At 30.9% G+C, this 19,444-nt stretch overlaps 2 protein-coding genes across 2 annotated transcripts in view; one reads left to right on the forward strand and one right to left on the reverse strand.

Annotated features, from left to right (window-relative positions):
• LOC145326099 (uncharacterized) overlaps positions 1 to 18,721 on the reverse strand; it is a 155,972-nt gene extending 137,251 nt beyond the window's left edge. Inside the window, exon 1 of the mRNA XM_080169208.1 lies at positions 18,373 to 18,721. The gene's annotated coding sequence lies outside the window, so the exon portion shown is untranslated. The remainder of the gene's footprint in view (positions 1 to 18,372) is intronic.
• Positions 1 to 19,444, forward strand: part of LOC145326100 (uncharacterized) — a gene marked incomplete in the record, with an annotated part of 253,565 nt that overhangs the window by 153,769 nt on the left and 80,352 nt on the right.

The raw sequence follows: 19,444 nt of genomic DNA on the forward strand, positions 1-19,444 counted from the left end.
TTTTGGAATCCGGATCCGGAACCCGTTTTTTAATACCGGATTCCGGATTCTTATTTGGTAGGCTAAAATTAGCGTCTTGAGTTTTTTCTTTCAACTCCTCCTCTTTGAAGGCAAAGATTTTCATCACTATACATAATACCTTTTAAAATCTGGTTCGATTTTCGGAAGTGAATTATAGAGAACACCAAGAACATTGATTTTAGGACATATGTAGCACTTAATTTTTTATTTTTTTTTAAAAAACCCTTTAAAATATTGCTAGAATCCGGAATCCAAATCCGGAATCAGCCAAAAATAAGAATCCGGAATCCAAATCCGGCCCAAAAATTCGACGGATTGCCATCACTAGTTAATAGCTAAGATATTCTTGACGTGCTAAGAAGTTATGAAATATTCTATGATAACAAAATGTAGGGATCTTAAGGGATAAGACAATGGATGATAAATTGGTGCACACCGCTAATTTTGATATACAAAAGTAACTTGTGGAAAAGTTTGGATACTTCAAGTTTGAACCAACCATTTTACCATTACAAAAACAAACAGACATAAAGACATCCTACCTCTTTATATTAGGATACATAATACATATATAGAAGGTTGAAAAACACTTTTAATTTATATAATCAACACAATGACTTGGTAGATTTTTATCTTCGTATCTCTCAAAACAAAGCAACTTCTAGCGAATTCGCGCCCTTTTTGTCTGCATATGATTTATTATTCATGTGCGAAAAAAGTGCTTTTTAATTTGAATAACATTAATTATGTAAAAAGGTTAGACGGATTAATTCTAATGTTGAGTTTTCATGAATATTTGTATTTTATGGGTTTATATGCATTTTCTAAGCGAGGCTTTGATACATAAATTGTATGTTTGTCTGTTGTATTTTCACTAAAAAAATCCTTCATATTTATCAGAGAGGTAGGGTACATTAAACTGTTAATTATACTGGTATCTAAAGTATTGTTCATTTGTTGGCTTAAAAACTTTGGGTACTTTTATTAAATCTTGTTTGGCTGGAACAAATAATATAAATCTACAGAAGGGATAATTTTGTTCGTCATAATTGTTTTTATATTTTTTTTTACATGGAATGGTAAACATCATAGTCAAATCTTTCAAAAATACTTAGGTATTAGTATCAAATGCTATGATGATATTGTGCCCTTTCAGAATCTAATTAAGCTTTGCATATTATCTATCTTGCTAATTTTTGTGTGGTTACCACGAGCTAAACAGAACAATAAAACTAGTTTTAATGATGCTGCTAAATAGTCAGCGATAAAGAAATGGTAAAATATTGTTTTTATCATAGATTATGAACATTTAAATCACTGCCTTGTCCATAGCTTCTAGGGACGAACCCCAATCTGTCCTACTTTGAGAAAGACGATTCCAGTGACGTCATATACGTTTCGGGAAAGAAAAAGGGAAGGGGGGAAGAAAATCTCTTCAAAAGAGATGGGAGAAAACTTTGAAAAGGGAAGAGATTTTCTTCCCCCCTTCCCTAAACGTATATGACGTCACTGGAATCGTCTTTCTCAAAGTAGGACAGATTGGGGTTCGTCCTTCTAGGGCCTTTGCTCGACCTAGTAGGGTAAAGGGTCCGCAATTATTTGATTTTTATCTTATTTGGAAAAGGAATAATATATATTAGTGGTATTCTTGGCCTGTTTATTTACCTCACAAAATAGCCTTAAACCTGCCATTGGTATACCCAATAATGAGCTCTCCAATAATATTTCAGTTTACGAGATCTTACTGGAAACACACACGTATAAATCTTATAATTTTAATAATTTTTTTAAAAATATATCCTATCCATTCACCTACGTGTTTGTGCATTATAAACATAGATTACTTGATTACAGCTAATTTTTATGCAGTTTAGTCATCATAGACGCAGGACAAGCTTTCGCAAAATCAAAGAACCAGCAATTCTACAATTTTCAGCCCTGTATGTATAGGTCTTGGTATTGAATTCTCAAAGAATAATTTTTTTACACGTCGTATTATAGAGATTTCTGGAAGATATCAAAATGAAACAAAACTGATAATAATTTTATGATTTTATTTTAATATCCGTGAAAATCTGTCTGCAATACGATGCTATTCATGATTTTTCAATATGGTTGAGAGCAGGTTCTAATCCAGTGGATATTAATCGGTGTAGAAATATTATCAAAAGATCTTGTAATTAAAATCTTAATTTTAAAATCAGTATATCCATTACTTTCCTGATCAAGCATGGAATGCAGGGAATATTTGACTTTGAGTGAAATTGATAACCAAAGATTTATTAACACGTTCTTTTATTTGTAGGCTTGAGCACTTTGATAAAATCTTAATTGGTTGGTACAAATTAGCAGTTTCTAACATTACCACTAATATTAATCATCTGGGTATATAAAGGGGTAATTGTATTTAACATAATTTAATCGTCCATTGTCTTATTCCTTGAAATCCTTGTTGATCATGACATTTAAGTTCTAATTTCTAAATTAAACCTAATTTAAATCTTATACTTATGTAACAACTTCTTTTAAAAGAGTACATTTAGAATTATTTTACTATAATACCTGCTTAAAAACCTTTAAATTGATCTACAAAAACTATCTATCTTTCAAAATTTACAACAACTTTACAGTCTATAATGTTCTATTGCAAAATTGTGTAGATATCAATTTACAATAACATAGGAAATTAATATTTTGTTAATTAAGCAAAAATAATTCTAGTCAAGCCCATCCCCCTTACAGCCCCAATGCAAAAAAGAGGCTTTAAATAAAGCATTATTATATTCAGAGGCGTGCGGTAGGGGTAACAACACCCCCTTAAGAATTGAATTTGAAAAGGCCTGCCTTCCCCCTTTTTCATCCCATAAAGGTTCCACACTCCCATTGTGAATTGCTGTGCACGCCACTGATTACATTCTACAATGTAGTTAATGACTAGCGACTAGTATCTAAGGAAACTATATTCAAATTTAGGGGGAGGGTGCAGAAAATTGCCTAAACTTTATTTAATAGGATAAGTTTTTAGAAAATTAAAATTATAAAAATCATATGATGCTTTAATATAATCGTTGCAATGCATTAAAAATCGAACAATTCTTATTAAACCATAAAGAAGAACTTGAAATTAGATCTTTTTAAAAAGACGCAGCTTTTCTATATATTAAGTGTCAGTCCAAACACTCGTAACGGAGGGCTCTGATAATCAAATAAGCAAATATTGATTTCAATAAGATAAATTCACTTGAGTGTAACAATAGTCTTTTCTTGATTGATTGATTTAGAAATATTTCGGTGAACATGGCACCATCTTCAGTCTAATGCAATTTAGCTAGATTATAACAAAAAGCTACAGATTTATGTTAAGTCACTCCATATTTTTCAATGTTCGTTAGTCAGAATTTCTCATTTATTACAGTTTGCTTTTATGGACATTGTCATTATTGAATAAATAGCGGAAAACCTGAATTTAAACTAAACAAGGAAAGGTATCTCCATAAGTAGCGAAGCAACAAAATTGTTGATGAAAAAGAACTAAGACGAACTATAGGACATTGGGCTGTTTCTTACAATAGTCCAAAAAGTTTTGGTTAAACAACTTTTATTGAATTGAGTGTCCAAACGTTTCAACCACTAATTGTAACCTACAGAAGGTGAAACTTTTGTGTATTGACTTTGGTAATGTACATCATTTTATTGTCCATTGTCTTATCCCTTTACCACACTGATACAGTATTGTATCTTTTTCAAATGTTTTCAAATTTCCAAAAAGTATCCTATTATATAAAGTAGTGAGCGTTTTTTGTCTGTTCCGAAGGATCTCCCTAACCGCTGAACCGATATTGTTTCCCTTTACAGTGAAGCTTTTTATAGATCCTGGGAAGGTTTTAAACTATTTTTGAGAAGGGTGTCTTCACCCCCCCCCCCAAAAAAAAAATATATTTTTACTCTTTTTAAACTCAAATTTAGATAGGATGAGTTCGACTTTCCCCCCTTCTACCTTTAGTGCCCCTAGAGGCTTCTAGGGGGCGTATCCGCTAGTTTCATATAAAACGGACTATAATACCAATTCATAGAGTTGCTACACTACTAATAAATTTAATCAAATTGTGGTCAGCTTTAATATCTCAAATAATAAGTTCAAACTGCGGTTATTCTTAAATTTAAATATCTGATTTTTAAATTTATGATATAATAAGTTATGATTTAACGAAAGCACATTTATAAAAAGTACATTTATGAGTTACAATTTAAATACACAATATTTTTCAATATAAAGCAAAGCAAATAAATTAAGCAAAACCGATTATTTGAACCCAAAGTTAGTAAGTAAACGAATAAGAGAACGTGTTTCCAAAACTTTGGATACCAGTGTAATTTAAGTCCAATGTCCCCTCTCTCCATGTAAAAACTCGAAGTAAGCTTTCTAATATGTCAGAGAAAGGATCTTTGCAAAATGATATATATTTGCAAAATATGAATAGCTTGCTATTTGGTCTTCAAATTGTGTGTGACTGTGGGTATGTGTGTTTGTGTGTGTGTGAGTTAGTGTATATTTCAGTGACTTTATGTGGGTCTGTCTGTCTGTTGGTTATTATACAAAGCGTGTGCAAATAAATGGCAAATGTGTTTGTGTGTGTGTGTGCATGTGTGTGTGTATTTAGTGTGAGATCGTGCTTGCAAAATTAGTGATCGAATTTCGCAAATACAGGGATGGCTTTCCCTACACGAAATAGGTATTACAATTACCACATTAAAAGAAATCCTATTTATCGTATTATTTAAAGTAGTAAGGTTTTTTTTTGTCTGAAGCTAAGGATCTCAGAAAATACTGGTCCTAATTATTTATACTTTTTAGAAAAGCTTTATAAATGGCTTTTGGTGGCTTTAGACTATTTTCCTCACATTTTCAGCTTTACCATAGAGACTAGGGGCGAAGCAACTGGTTATTAAGAAATAATGTTATTTGTTTGCCCGTTAAGATCTCGCTAACCACTGAATCTGAATTATTCATTTTGGAGAAGTTTTGGAGTAACACAGCTTTTCAGATGGTTTTGGCTACTTTAAAGTTGCTGTTCAGTAAAATTTCTAAAACAACTTATCCTTTAACATTAAGCACAGATTTTGAAAGCCTATTTTACCCTGTAAATCAAAAATTGCAATTTTTGTAAGTACATCTGGACTGAGCGGGCAAGCTTAGGAAAATTATCATTTTTACTACAAAAAATAGTTTTTTTATTCAATAAGTTTATGGACATACGCTTGCCCTTTGCAGCCACAGAAAGGGATAAGACAATGAATAATAAATTGATGTGCTCCCCCAATCATGGTAAATAAAATTATCCCTTCTATACCTAGATAATTTTACGTTTAAAAGTTAGACAATTCTAATTTGAACCAACCAATTGAGATTTCAATTTCAAGTATCCCTTATTTTTGAGTTGACAGATGAAATAACATGTTTTTAAAACTTTGGGTACCAGTAAATATAATTTATAGCCCCAAAGTCCACTTCCTGTAAAGATTAAAGTAAAGTTCATCTGGTAATTACATTTCAATTTGTTTTTAGATCTTATCTTCGTTATTTCTGCACCCTAACATTACCCCAAACGGTTGTCTGTTCCAAAGGCGTACAGAAGGGGGTGTAGGGGTTGTGTATCCACCCTCCTTCAACAGCTAACGGTGGTGTCAGGCTAAAAAAGTCACACATACCTGAAATTCAAAGGGGATGTGAAAAAAAGGCGCGACAAACAGTTTGTCAGTAAAAGTTAGCAGTGTCCTGACTTTTCTACCAATAATTTGGTTTATCATAGATTTATTGTCCATTGTCCTATCCCTTCAGTTCCCTGGTTTGTAGGTCAATGCTATTGCTCCCAAATAAGGACAGATAATTCTTATCAAAATATCTTACAAATTTTTTAGGGAATAAAATTGGACCAAAATTATCTCTAATAATAAAAGGAAATCTGATTTTAGCAAAGCCAAGCTTGGACTTTTTAAAAGATTGAAATTGCAGCTGGGTCCCTAGTCTTTAATGGCATCTCCAAAGGGGGTAGAATAAAATTGCTTAATATTATCCTAAGACCAATGTGAAGCTTCCCTAAGACTCAATCGCTTCAGTAGTTATTGAAATAATTAGTTGCAGACAAAAAATCTTACTATTTACATAAAAACGGTTTATTTTTCTTGAGTTTTTCTACCCTTCCCTTAATAGAACACTACAAAATACCAATTAAAACATATTTATTGTAGCTTCGCTTAAATCCAAAATTGTATCAGCATTTTTTTCGCACCATTAGATATTAAAACACAATAAACTAATGATTTTTTCATTAGTAGAAAAAATCACACAAATCTACCAATCAAAAATGTATTAAGGCATATGAAAAGATATAGTAGATCTAGAAGATTAAACTGGCCCAAAAATCCGTCAAAACTAAAAAGGGTACCAAGCAGACGAACCAGTTTGTTTATTTTTATTTACATACGATTTATTTCAATAATACGAACGACGAAATTTTTCGACGTTATATCTTCCAGAAAGCTAACTTTATCTTAACTATTTATAACTGGCTCATTATATGAATGAAATAAAAATTAACTGCCCCATCGTACCAAAATTATATTTTTTTAACCAATAAAATGGCCGGAAAGTTTTCTTATGCGCTGCTTTAGAGAGTATGTATCTAGATTATATCTATTAGAATATATAACGGTCGATTTAAATAATAATTACTTTAATTTCAATTTGAATATTTTATAAATATGCGGAAGTAAAAAAATCATCTTTTAAACACCTAAAAAGGTCTAAAAACTAATAAATTATTTTAACATAATTTATCACTAGGTATAATAAAAAAAACATAATTATAAAACTTAATAATAATTGTATATTTTTTCTTTTGTAACCTATAATTAAAGATAATTATTAGTAGCGAAGCTACTCTATAAATAAGCTACTTCATATTTCGGGTCTGTCCTTACTTCCGAATCATTAAAGTCAAATGAATGAAATTTTTTTTTTATATTTTAACAGCATTCGAAAATTTGAAGTCATTGACTAATGGACTTTTTTCCTCAATATCTCTGTATACTACTTATGTAGTTGTTATTTTATAAATATTATTGTTATAGCTGCATTACTTATGGAAATAATTATTCTTGTTCAAGCTAAAATTGCTCTAAATAAAATGTATAATAATAAGAAATGTTCATCTAAATTTTTCCCATAATTATTTCTGCCACTTCATATATGTGTATGGAAAGTAAGGGAGGGAGGGGACAATGGGCTGTTTATTACACTAATCCCCAAAGTCTTAATAACCGTTTTCTTATTTGTTTGCTTAACAACCATGGGGACTTTAATTGAATTTTAATTGGTTTGTTCATTTAGTTGAGTGTCCAAACGTTTCAATCACTTATTGTAATCTACAGAAGGGGTGATTTTGTGTTTTATCATTATTGATGTACATCAATGTATCGGCCATTGTCTTATCCCTTTAGGTCTCTGATAGAAAGTAGATGATTTTATTTATATAAATCTATAGAAAAACCAAAAATACACATGAATACATGAAAGTTCTAGTAGCTAATTGTCAACTGGCTTGCCTTAGCAAAAGTAGAATTATTATAGAAATATGTTTTTTCTCTTTTTATTGGATGCTTTACTGAAAGTTTATAGCCAGCAAGGATCTAAAAGGATAGGACATTGACGATAAATTGATGTACATCCCCAGTTATGAAGCACTAAACTGTCCCTTCTGTAGATTTAATAAGCGTCCCCAAAGTTTGCAAGCTACGGGAGGTAGTGTTTATAAAACTTAGTGTAGCAAAATAATTTACAGTTCAATTTTCCCTTATTCCTGATAAGAACTAGTGCTACAAATATAACTTCCTTCTTTATTGACAATTATATTTTTTAGACAATTATACTAGCTTGGTATTGCTTCGCTACTTATCAACATAATCATCATGGTAATTTTTAATTTTTCACATCAGTTCAAATAAATTCCTTAAATGTGCCATGCGAAACTACAAGTTTGAAAAGTGATTATTAAATATATTTTAGTGCCTAAAGGAGTAATAGACCTTGGCTCCAGCTATACATCTAATAATAATATTATTTCCCTTATAATTAAATTTTAACATCAACATTGAAAAGTTAATGTATTCTTAAAAAGAAAGTGGCAATTTCAATAGACAACTAAACTTTATATTGCACGAACCTTATAATATAACCCCAGCAGTCACGCATCTGACATGGCAGCAGGCTAATTTTAAACAACTATCACATGAATTGCTCGACCTTTGCTTGGAAGTCCTAGAAATGTAAGGTTATGAGATCCATATAACAAGCAGCTTTATGTAGACTCTTTTTACACGTTCTTGGTTTTGACGCAATTTAGGGCCAAAATTCGAACCTATTACACGCCACGACATCTAAAATATGCGTTACGTTAGTTACTAGATAACCCCCCCCCCAACCCCACCCCCCCAAAAATAGAGCCTCGAATTCATCCCCCACCACTGCAAGTACCCCTAGAGGCTTCTAGGGACGTAGTAGCTAGTAAACTAGTAGTAGTAGCATACAAGTTACTATCCTAGAACATTCCTTGCTACAAGGGCTTAAATGAGACAATTAAATCTTATTAAAATATCATACGAAATTATAACATTAACAAGGATGACAACGTCCATAATGAAAAATATAAAGAGCTGAAAGAATGGGGAAAAAAATTCTTAGTTTAAACAATACTAAAAAATAAAGAAAATGTAGGGAGGAGGGAGGAAACTTTGGACTATAAATTTCAATCTAAATTGTTCAACAAATAATTTGGTTTATAAATCAATTTATTGTTAATTTTCGTATTTTTTCCCAAAAATTAATCGACAGGAAAGCCATAAATATATATAATCTTGGCTTTAACTCCATAATAATAGGTGCATGCTAAAAGTTGCCGTATGCCTTAAATTTACTATTAAATATATCAAACATTTGACCGCATTCGAGATTAATTATTTAACCTTCATGTTACGACGCGCGGTGTTCTAACATTCGCGCACAAAATAATTTGTTTTAAAGAAAACAAACAATAATACTTTTTGATTTCCTACTATTTTAATAATCTGTCACATATTAAATACTGTATTTTTTTGTTTCATATTTGCATTAAAACAAGGATGACAACATCCATAAAAAGCGAAGCACTGAAACGGTAGGACAAACGGACATTAACACTTGTATAGTATCTGAACTGAATAATCAGAATTTAAAAGTATAAGAGCCAAAGCAAAATTGTAAGTAAATTTGTTGAAAAGCTGCTTGAAGCAGGATAATGTTTATGGACATACTTAAATTTTTTGACTTGATTATAGAGTTGCTTCGCTTATAATATTGTTCTTTGTTGTCCCAGGAATCAATATACCAAAAATCAGATCAAACGGATAATTAGAACACTTGAAAATTTGTTGTTAAAAAAGGAGAAAAATCAACATGTTTAAAATGGACGTACGGACATTCTGGTAATGATTATAGAGTTGCTACGCTTTCTAAATCGTACCCAACTACTACAGGAATCATCATGCAAAGTTTGAAATCGATAGGACAATTCTAACATGCCTAAAGTAACGAACAAAAGCTATCTATCTCGGACGGACGTACGGACGGACCGACCCTAATTATAGAAAAGCTTCGCTTTTAACAATAGCTAACTAAAAGTCTAGATGACCACTGGATAAACGGGAAAAATTATCGTCAATTTAGGTTGCTAACATTGGTGGATGGGAAGGTTGGCATTATTTTAGCCAGCTACAAGTTTTATTTCATTATATACCTATAGTATATGATAATCTGGTGTAAGATCCAAGTAATAATAAATCCATTATGAGACCAATAGTAATACAATACAGGAGAAATTTTACTATATTAATTGCTATAAATATGTGTGTTTTTATTAGAATAAATCATTGCTACTGTTTGAACAACTAGCGGCTGCGCTCCTACCATCTCTGTATTCGAAGGAGTTAGGAAAGAAGAAAAATAGCCTAAAACCAAACTTAGATATAAAAATTAAATAGTTTCAAACCAGCCATCAGGAACTTTTAGAAGCTTCCATAAAACGAAAAACTAAATCGGTTCAGTACATTTAAAAATCTTAAGCTACATATGAAAAAAAACCTACTTCTTTATACAATAGGATAAAAATAAAGTCTATTAGAGCCCTATAATTTTGCTGCTATTTTAAGTTAATTATTTTTTTCTAGAACTATCCTTTATTCGTGATTTCCTTTGAGCTATTTTAAAATCAAGGATTTATATGAAATGCTACAATACATTAGAGATAAATAATATATTTTCCAGATAAAAAAAAAAGACTTTAGACTAAAAAATATAATAGGTAATACTTTTAGCCAATACAAAAATTTTAAATCTGATGTTACACAAAAGGTCACACAGACAGACAAATTAACAACCCAATATTTCGACACATACCGACATCCTGGTAAATTATAGAACGACTGAAATAACCTTTAGAGAAATATAAATCAAAGTCAATGAATCTTTAAAATTATGATGCAACTGACTCTAAAATATTAAAATAATTTGTCTATTTAATTTATGTCTAATAATGCAAATGTTAAAGATAAACAGTTAATATTTTTTTAAAAACTTAGTATGGAAGGTTTAAGGCTAATTACAGATATAACCCAACCCTAACTTTCTCCTATAATATATCTATATTATATAATCTCTTTTCAATAAAGGGTGGAATAGTTATAAGACTGTACAAGAGCCAGGAAGATAAGGATAGGAAAATTGACGAAAACTAATCTTCTCTCCCATTTCTTTTTGGTTTAAATTATGCACTTTTAAGATGCAAATATAAGGAGAAAGAAGGGTTGTAGATGAATTTTAACGTTATCATTCACTCTCTTCCTCCCTGAAAATAACAGAGGAAAATATGAAAGACATAGAGTGTAAGAGCGAGCAAGGGTTAGAGGGATAGCATTGCAGCATTTTTTATATGCATAAAAAAAGAAAATAAATTACTTATAAGGGGAGAAAAGTTAATTTAATATTTGTAAAGCTATATAGTAAGCATTAAAACATCCATTACTATGAAATCAATCTTATAAAATAACTAGAAAAATTGGTAGCTTTAAAATAGGTCTCGGGATGCTTTAAATTTTTTTTCCTTCTAGATTCAAATATGAAATTTTGAATATGGAATATTACATTTAAGTAGGTAATCTAAATTACTTTTCGGTCCATTACCTTGTATCTAAATGCCTGGTATTATAGGCAAATTTGTCCTTATTATACTGCCATTATATATCGATCAAAATTCATTTTATCTAATTCTCTCTGGGCTCAATATTCTCTGACCCATTCAGAACAGACGTGGAAATTTTAGGGTGGCCAAATTTCAATATTGGTTTTTGGCTATTTTTTATTGAAATAAAAGTGTGTTTTCTTCTTTTTGTAAGCGAAACTACTCAATAAATAGGTAATAATAGGAACACTACTCCTTAAATAGATTAAAACTATTGGTTACAAATTTTGAACATTGCTAGTTTGAAACAACCATTTAAGATATAATAAAGGTATCCACAGTTTTTAGCCAACGAATGAGAGCACACGTTTAGAAAACTTTGGGTTCTGATAAATGTCTCTCCCCTCTCCCAAACTAGAGTATTTCCGTACGTCAAATTATTCAAAAATATTACTATGACATACTATGTAAAAAGAATTGCTATATTTCAATTCATTACAGTTTATTCTTAGACAATGATATAAAAGGTTAATAAAAGCTTTAGGTTTTAGCCTTTTAGGCTATTATCAAAAATTATATTTTTAAGATTTGGTATCCATGAGTTTAACTCTTGTATTCGGCTTGTGAGGCATACAATTATTTAAACATTTACCCAAATCTATAAGGTCATGTATTGTATATCAAATGGAAAGAATCGCACTGCAGGTTCGTTGCCTTTTTGGATTCCTGAATCCTCATCCTTACTGAACCGATTGTGCTCTCCCAGGATGGTTTTTGGCTCTTTTTTTTTTTTTTAACTTTTAATCTTTGGGATGGTTTTAGACTATTTTTTAAATTATTTCTTTCAGAGAGTCGCTTGTATAAAGTAAAGTAGCTGAACATATGTTCATCCTTTTGCCAATTAAGATCTCATTATCACAATTAAGTATTTCTTCAATACTGAAAAGGTTTTAGGCTGTTTTGTAGGGGGTAATGTCTTATCCTATCAAGATTAGTTAGGGGGAAAGGGCAGATCCAATCACCAATAGGGTTAGGCCCTTAAAGGCTTAAACTAGAGGACATTTTGTAATTTGTGAAACTTGGTATAAAAATTAAATAATGTACTATAGATATTGTTCACATACATGTATGTAAATGCTATATGAGGTGATGTCCAAACCCCTTTTATTGTTATTACATATTATTTAAATCTCATTTATAATGATGAATTGAATGCCGTATGAATTTAAATCTAATTCCCAAACAGGCCAGTACATAAGATGGTGCAATAGGGGCGTGCAAAGCGAACCAAAATTCTAACACTCCTTTAAAGTATAATCAAATGAGGACTTGGACTGTAAAATATACTGGTTTACAAAGTTTTATAAATCGTGATTGGTTTGTACAAACTAGCACGACGTCTACTTTTAATCTACAGAAAGGTTACTTTTGTTTATTATATTAGAGGGGGTTCATTTATAATTTTACTTCTTAGGTTTATAAAAAAAAAATTTAAATGTTTTAAAACATAAATGAAAAGTTATCTTAATTAATTTCGAAATATTGAAGACAGGATAAAAACTACATGAAAAACTTGACCATTAAAATGTAGAATTAAAAAATTTCACCAAATATTTTCTATTTTATAAAATTGTGCGTTAGTAGTACACTACATAGACGTTGAATTTCAGGTTTTTGTATTTAATTTGATATGCCTAATGGCTTATGCATGTGTGTATTATTTAGATATAGTACATCTAGATGGTCAAACTGGCCAAATTATCCGTCAAACATAAAAAAAAATTCTACTCTGTTTATTTTTTGTAATGTACGATCCAATTAAGTAATACGAGCGACGAAACTTATCGACGATATCATTTCTAGAGAGATAACTTCAACCTAAAAGATCAACTTTTCGTAGTTGATTCAAAATGCGAGTGAAATGAGAAAAAGATATGCTCTTTCATTCCAAAATTTGTACACATTTTAACCAACTAAATGGCCGAATTGTACTTCCACTGTTCCTATTAGCTGATTTAAAGAGTGTGTCTCTATAGATTATCTCTATAGCATGTGTGTGTGTGTATGTATGTGTGTGTGTGTGTGTATTATGTGTGTGTGTGTTATTATATTATAAAGGGATGGAATGTGTTTTAAATTTTGATTATACAATTTTTTGATAAATTTTTTGTTATAAGAATTTGATAAATTCCAAAAAAATTGAAATTTAAAGGATAACAATTTCCATATGTCAGTAGCAAGCTTGCATTATGAAAAGAACAGAAAACTATAGCACAGTAATATCTAGCAAGCACAGAAGTGATAAACGACGGAGTGGACCTAACCTAACCAACTTTAAACCCCTTAATAGGCTTTTAAAAGCCTAACCTTTGCAGGGGGCTTATTTGTATATTCAAATCTTACATAGAAATACTTATTTGATTTATTATTTTATACACTACTGCGTTTGTCCACTCCGACGTTTGTCACTCCTGCGTTTGTCCGTCCTGAAACGCAGGACAAACAATATATTTTTCATAATAATATCTTTTCCCATTCAATTGATGACAATAGAATTTATTTATTGATTTATTTATTCTATAACTCTGTATTCATAAAAATAAGGATATTATTGTTCAGAAGTAGCGCAGCAATAACATGCTAACCTAAGCTGGATCTTTAAAACATTTTAGTGGTGAGCCAGATCGGGGTGAGCCGAATTTCAGCCAATAACAGCGCAGCATTTAATAAAATGCTGTGCTCTCATTGGTGGAAAGTTAGCTCACCCCGATCTGGCTCACCACTAAAATGATTTAAAGATCCAGCTCTGAATTAGTAAGAAAAGTACCCTATTTTATAAAGTACTAAAGTTTTTTTTTCTGAAACTAAAGATATCACAAAATGCTGGTCCGAATTTATTGTACTTTTAATGCTTTATAGATGTTTTTTTTTTGGGTGGTTTTAAGTTATTTTCCTATCCCCCTTTGCCCTCCCCTAGAATATAGGGGCGAGGCAACTAGTATAATGTAAAGATCTATGGCAGATCTTTTAATTCTTAAGGGAGGGTAGTTAAACCCTCCCAGAAAAAAAGTTTAAAACAAAATTAAATGGTGGAAAGTATTCAAGAAAAAAAATTAAAAAGAAGTGAAAAAAGGCACAAAAAGAACGAACACTCTTTAATTATAGAAAAGATACTTCGAATAAGTATCTAATTTTCACCTGTTACTTATAAATAATAAATTTTATAAAACTTATTTTGCAAAAAGAAGGATACTACAGGCCGGGAGGGAGAGGACATTGGACTTAAAATTATATTGGTACTCAAAGTTTTATAACAACGATCTCTCATTTGTTCCTTTATAAGTACTTTTATTAAATCCAAACGTCTCAATCAATAATTTCAATCTATGGAAGGGGCAATTTTATTTATCATCATTGGAAATGATCACAAATGATCAAATAAATCTATCATCAGATGTTCCCTTCCTCCCTGAAAAAATAGTGGAAATAAAAATGTGCTTATTAAATATTTACCAGCAAACAATGATCGATTAATCTTGATATTAGCAATTATAATTTTTGGTATTTTACTTTATTTTCTATTAAATATTTATATGTACTGTCATTTGATTATAGTAGTGGGATGTTTGTCTGTCTATTCTTGTGCTTTTCCATGAAACTTTAATATCAAAGGATAATTGAATAGTCAATGGATTTAGAATATACGTGAATATTATGAACTCACTTTTTGGTCAGTTCGTTCATCTTGAAGAAATAAAGAGGAAGGTGTAAAGGGGGTGGAGTAGCCTTTACATAAATCAACACACAATGCAAAAAACTAAGACAAAGTATTTTTTTTACAAAAAAAATAACTTTTCTAAAATCAATAAGTCAGAAATTAAACACATTTTTTCAAAAGAGTTGACATCAAGTTTATCTGTAGTTAAGTTTATTTTGTCTTCTATCTTCGCATTTATGGATGTTGTCATCATTTTTTTGTTTTTCTTACAATATTTATAACTTTATGTACTTTTGTGTAGTACAGAAGATTAAATAAATTTATCGTCCATTATCTCATCCTTTCAAATCCCAGCTAAAATATGAACAAAATATATCTATACATATTTGTTGAAATGAATTAAATGAAATTAAATTACACAACATTTTTCAAATGCAGAAAATTGCAAACCTGTTCAAATTGCCGGTACTCTAAAAAATCACAAAACTTTTTTAAAAAAGCTTTTGTTATAATTTTTAATAGTTTAACTCAAATTCAATTAAAACTACGTCTAGTTTGGTCCTAAGCTATCTCATTTAGATTTTTTTTAAAAGTTCCAATAACAAATAGGCACTGTATTATAGCTTTAAGTTAGTCGGTCTGTCTGTAATTTTTTGGGCATGCCATTTCTTTAAGATGGGATTGGATATAGGATAAGTGGATATATTGATAGGAAAAAAATTATCGTAAATTTAGCTTGCCAATATAAACCTCATTTATTGGCCAGTTCCTTCATCCAGTATGATAGGAGGCGATTGGGTAAAGAGAGTGGATGGGGGGAGTCGTTACTTTAGCCAGCTGCAAGCATCACTTTATCAGAGGACATGAAAATCTTATGCAACATCCAAGTATATATCGATTAAGATGGGGAAAATGATCCCAAATATTGCAACTCTGTAATTAGTAAAAAAAATATTATATTATACTGTTTTAGCTCAAATAAAAGTTATGTAGGTAATGTTTTTGTTATTATTATAAATTTTTTTTAACACAATTTTAAGAGTGTCTAAAAAGGTGCAATTGTAATAGTAGCAAGTGAAGTGCATATATTTTATTTGCTTCATTTATTTCAGTAAAAGCATTGCTGTTCTATTATTAGGGTCGGTACGTACTTAATAATTTCAGAGAGAGAGTGGACAATGAGCTGTTTTTTACACTAGTCCCCAAAGTTTTATAATAACGTTTTCTTTTTCGTTGGCTAAACAACTTTAGTGAATTTTGATTGGTTGTTTTATTAAGTTGAGTGTTCAAACGTTTCAATTCGACCAAGGGAATGGCTAATTTGTGTATCATCATTTTACTGGCCTTTGTCTTATCCCTTTAGATCCCTGTAACAATCAATCAGGGATCTCAAGGGATAAGACCATAAACAAAAATAATTTACACCCCCAATTATGATCATCAAAAAGTACTCCTTCTGTAAATTTAATTATTCCTGTAAACGTTTAGATATTGTAAGTTCGTACTAACCAATTAAGATTTAGTAAAGGTATTAAAGTCCCTAAATTCTAAAGTCAAAGAATGAAAGAAGATGTTTGAAAATGTTTGGGTACCAGTATAGTTTACAATCCAATACCTATTGATTTTCTCCCTCTCACAGTGAGCCCAGGAATCCAATTTTGTGGAAAAAATTAATAACTTCCTTATTTTTCAACCAAATCAAACAATTTTTTTTTTAATTAAAAGGTTTTTATAGTACCTTTTACAGAATTAACAAGATTATCCCTTCCTCCCTCTCTAGATGATTGGGGGGTCAAAATATCACCCCCAAAAATTGGTTTTTGGTCGATTTTGACCCAGGCCACTTTGAATGGCCATCACGGCCAGGGAAGTGATGGGAAAAAAATTGTGCAAAATAGCAAAGATGGGCAATGGCCCAGTGTGTCAGGTGACATGTGTCCCAGGCCTGTCAGCCAAGCAGTCTGGCTGCACTGGCATGCCAAATATCCTCAAAAACTTCAATTTTTGACAATTTTTGCGACCTTTAACTGCGGCTGTTGGCCAAACGGCCCGTCAGACCACCTCTGGCCGCACACCCGCCAATCCGGCTTGGAATGACCTGCAAAAAAGTGGTAATACACGTGGCTGCGCCACAAACACATGCCGCCCTGTGTGTAAAAAACACAACAAAAAATTGTCATTTTTTTGGTGTGCTAACTTTGCCGCCAATTAAAGGACGGAAGGCGGCCGGCAATTATCTCTGACTTCTTCTGAGTGCAGTTAGAGCCGGCCATTGTGGTTATAAAGATACCTTTAGATTTCTGGTAGCCCCTCCAGGAGGCCCTCAGGGTCCAATACACAAGGGCATAGTAAAATTTTATTTTGAGGTGCTCTAACTTTTCCACCACTGGTGGGAAAATTTTATGCCATGATTTTTCGGAAAGGCATTTGGCCAGATTTTTACCCTGTAAAAGGATTTTTCTCTATAATGAAATCCGGCAACAAATTATATAAGGATTATACACTAAAAATAGCTTAAAACGACCTTTACAAAAATATCTATAGAGGTTAAGCAACTAAGTGAAAGTTGATAAGACCAATGGGACCCTCTTATATATTGCCTAATTAATGCTAGAACTTCATCCTAAAAATTTTCACCTCGTTGCTAAAAAGATCAAGGTATTTGAATCAGAGCTTAAAAAAATATTCAACGTGCTTTTTTTTGCACTTTCACCAACTTTCTTTAATATGGATTCAAGAGGTTTTTTTATACAAAACTATTTAGTTTCTTGTTATCCAGCGTTAGATAATTGCACAACCTTTCTAAAATGTTATTACATTACGTCCTAAGTTAATATTTGATTAAATGGCAAGTAAAACAAAAACAAATTTTAAAATATTTTTTTTGGGAGATTTTTGTATCTAAATTTCGTGAATTCCAGGGTAACAACTTCAGAAGGCCATAAAAACTTTAATTTTTAAAATTTTTCATTAATTTAAAATGGCAAACCTCCTCTAATATGATGAATTTTAACATGGACTTTTAAAATAATTGATTTTCTAAAGTTCGATTTTGGGCATAAATAATTTTTTCCACAAAGTTGGATTCCTGGGCTCACTGTGCCTCTCCCTTATAGATCTTATGCATTTCAGGTTATGATGAAATTGTATGATTTTTTTATAACTTTGAAAATTTGGTATTCTAAGGTTTTGGAAAAATAAATAATGAGCAAAAATGTAAATTTATTGGTTAATTACAGAAACAAAGATTTATTTTTTTGGCTGTTGTCATCCTTGATTCTCTTTATAATATAAATATTTTTTACTTAACTGTTAACAAAAATTAAGTAGGTATTTTTTACTTCAATTTCATTAAATTTTTACCTTGAATCTTATTTATTTTTATATCTGTTACAAATTACAAAAATTTCACTTGTTCAGTTTTTCCAACTGAAAATTTCACATTTAACCGAAAAACGCGGTTATTGACAGATGTTGAAATTTATTTTTCTTCACTCAAATATTCAAACAGTTTTTTTGCGGATTTTTTTTGTTGAAAAAAACTGAATATTTATAATGAAAACATTATGTTTTATATTTTGTCTTGAATACAACTAGCTCCAGTCTAGCTGTATTCAGAATTTAACACTGTTTTTAACTTTTTCACTTATTAGTTTCTTAATTTTAAAGAAACATGTAGACGTGCTTCCTTTATCGATTTATTTAGTCAACTGAAGAAATAATGACAAAAATTTGGCTTTCGATGGACCCGGCAAAATTTTACAGGGGTGTAACTGTTCTTTTACAACAAAAATATATTTCAAATATTATTTTATCCTTCGAACTTTTAATTAAAAATACATTAAAACTATAATTCCAAATTTATGTTTATAATTAGCCCTGTAAAGAAGGCAAATAGTTTTGTACCGGCTTGGTAGCTTGATTCACAGTCATGCAATGTTGCGCCGCCGTGCCTGGTCTACAAGAACTTTTATCAGTGCATGAATTTCAGGGATGAAATGGACATTAATTTGTAAATTTTACTGTTGCCCAAAATCTAATTAAGACGTTCTTTTATTATACGCAGCAGATAAGTTTGTTTATTATAATTTGACATGTGCATAAATTTATTGTTCATTGACTTATCCCTTACTATCCCTGATGAACTCCCTCCTAGGGTTGTTATTGGTGACAGAGGGGATGTTGTCTGGGGGTGTATAGGAGTTATTCATGAAAAGGGAAAGAAAAGGGAAATAATTATTATGGGGAGGAAGGGAAGGAGAGAAGATTGCAATTGGACATTTGTGTCTGGGAAGATATACTAATGACGTTATAAACTTAGACAGAGAAAAACTTTATAGAATTGCATTAAATTTATAACAAAATTGTGGAATATTTACTAATTTTCGTGCAGAAATTAAAGAAAATTACTAAAATTTTGACGTTTTATTTAAAA

The sequence above is a fragment of the Acartia tonsa genome, chromosome 8 (assembly GCF_053477335.1).
Source record: "Acartia tonsa isolate MP-2025a chromosome 8, ASM5347733v1, whole genome shotgun sequence".
Lineage (NCBI taxonomy): Eukaryota > Metazoa > Arthropoda > Copepoda > Calanoida > Acartiidae > Acartia > Acartia tonsa.